Consider the following 2,640-nt stretch of genomic DNA (forward strand, 5'->3'; position numbering starts at 1 on the left):
TCTAGGCTCCCACAAAGCCAGAACATGAAGTAGGATCAAAACCCCGTGCCATTCTCCTTGGCCTCTCGTCAGCTCTCATTGTCTGCCGTGTTCAGAGAGTCCGGTTTTATCCCATGCTTTTTCAGTCACAGTCCAGCTGGCCTTGGGGAGCTCCCAATAGATCAGCCCCACTGTCTCAGTGGGTGGGTGCACCCCTCATGGTCCTGACTTCCTTGTTCATGTTCTCACTCCTTCTGCTCCTCATTAGAACCTTGGGAGCTCAGTCCGGTGCTCCAGTGTGGGTCTCTGTCTCTATCTCCATCCATTGCTAGATGAAGGTTCTATGGTGATATGCAAGATATTCATCAGTATGGCTATAGGATAGGTTCATTTCAGGTTCCCTATCCTCAGATGCCCCAAGGAACTAACTGGGGACATTGCCCTGGGCACCTGGTAGCCATTCCAAGTTCAAGTCTCTTGCCAACCCTTAGGTGGCTCCCTTAACTAAGATATGAGTTTCCCTGCTCCCCTATCCAACCTTCCTTTATCCCCAATCACCCCGATTTCCCCAGTTCCCCTCATCCTCTCATTCACACTTTTCTCTCCCCATCTCCCCACACCCCCATCCCACCCCACCCATTAACCTGGTTTTTAATGGCAAAACTTAGAAAGATGTTGGGTTGCTGCTGAGATTAACAAGTTGAAGTTGTGGAGTGAAGCAAACCTGAAAGTTGTTTCTTCATTTGGCATCAGATCCTAATTAACAGACTGGGCTGAGAATTATTTGGAAAACATTTTATTGTTCATAAGAAATTGCAGTTATTTATGACTTTGACATTTAAAATTTGTGCCTTCTCTTAATAGAAATAGTAGAGTTCAAAATGCATCAACACTAGATTTTGTTCATTAAGCATGTAGTATTATCACAGTATGTTATACTTTCATTTTGACTCATATTCTGATTCATATCAAAAGAAGATATTGTGCTTAGCATAATTCCCATACTGTTTCTAATATTAGAAATCATCTTTATCTTAAACATAAGTGTCAAAAAAGAGGTTTATAAAAAATGTGGCTATAGGTGAAAAAGGACATCAAGTAACCAAGAATGCATTTTTATGTGTTTTCAGGTGGTTTACACAATATTTGATCAAGCTTGAAAGATAGAGGTTATTTCTGTCTAACTGTTAGTTAGTGACCAGTTCAGGGCAGTAGCATGCTTGAGGTTAACTGTTATCAGTAGTTACTATTTTTTATCAGAAAGTTTGATATCTTTATTCAGAAAAGTGATTCAACTGCGGGAGGATGATCTTTTGAGAGGAAACCCCAAATCTTTTACTGAGCAATTCCGTGTAGTCCAAGGTTTATAATCCCGATGAGATTCTTCCACCTGAAGTTTTTCATGCGTTCAGGTATTTTGCATGATGCCTGATGTGGTCGGTGACGAAGGTTGCAATGAAGTAGTAGCTATGATCATAACCCTCCTGTAGCCTATAAACAACAGGGATTTTCTTTTCTGTGCAGGTAGCTATGAAGTTATCAGGGAGTAACTGCCCATTTGTAAGAAACTCGTCATCTTTTCCTTGATCAATTAATATGTCAATCTGGGAACCTGAAGAGGACCTCACGAGACAGGTTGCATCGTACGCCTTCCATTTACTTTCATCTGGTCCCAAATATCCATTAAAAACTTTTTTGCCCCAAGGACAGAGCACTGGGTTGCAAATTGGAGCAAATGCTGACACAGATTTGTATTTTCCAGGATTTTTCAAAGCACAAATCAGAACTCCGTGGCCTCCCATGGAGTGACCAAAAATAGACATCCTCTGTGGGTCCACTGGAAAATGGCATTTATGAGTTGTGGAAGCTCCTCGGTTACGTAAGAGTACATTCTGTAATTTGTTTTCCAGGGGTCTTCAGTGGCATTCACGTAGAAGCCCGCACCAGTGCCGAAGTCCCAGCTGTCATCTTCTTTAATGTTGCAGCCACGAGGACTGGTATCTGGAGCAATGACGACAAGGCCGTGTTCTGAGGCAGCTTGCTGAAAGCCAGACTTGGTTATGAAATTTTGTTCTGTGCAAGTTAAACCAGACAGCCAGTAGAGTGCAGGACACTTTGCACTCTCTGCCTGTGGAGGCAGGTAGATAGCAAATCTCATTTACATTTCAGCTCAACACTGTCATGTTCAAAGACCTTCGGGAGCCCCCCCGAAGCACCTGTTGCTGGAAATCTGCCTCAGTGCCATTCTCCTCCTGTTAAGTTGCTACTTGTTCTTTCTGTCTGCACCAAAGGGCACTGGATTTCGGGGAGAGACAGCTCCAGGGGTTCAGTAGTTACTTTTATGTATTTTTTTATATTTTCACATATACATATATGCACACATTTCTATCCATATATACATATATATGCATGTGTGTGTGCAATATCCATATCATAATGAAAATTTCATAATATTCACTCCCACTCTTAGGCTCCTACTTTCTTGTCAAAATCTCTTCTATGAAGTTAAAATTTCTTTATTGCAAATATTTAATGAATTTTAGATTTCTCACATAGGACACTAAAATGTGTCAGATTAAAAACATTAATACTTTACTCAGAATCAGCTATAATGCATTGGTGCATTACAGACCAAAATCAAGAAATCACTTCACCTTTTTG

At 41.2% G+C, this 2,640-nt stretch overlaps 1 pseudogene; it reads right to left on the minus strand.

Annotated features, from left to right (window-relative positions):
* Nucleotides 1-1,284: 1,284 nt before the first annotated feature.
* On the minus strand, nucleotides 1,285-2,224 carry LOC130870173 (S-formylglutathione hydrolase-like; annotated as a pseudogene).
* Nucleotides 2,225-2,640: the final 416 nt, after the last annotated feature.

The sequence above is a fragment of the Chionomys nivalis genome, chromosome 2 (genome assembly GCF_950005125.1).
Source record: "Chionomys nivalis chromosome 2, mChiNiv1.1, whole genome shotgun sequence".
Taxonomy (NCBI): domain Eukaryota; kingdom Metazoa; phylum Chordata; class Mammalia; order Rodentia; family Cricetidae; genus Chionomys; species Chionomys nivalis.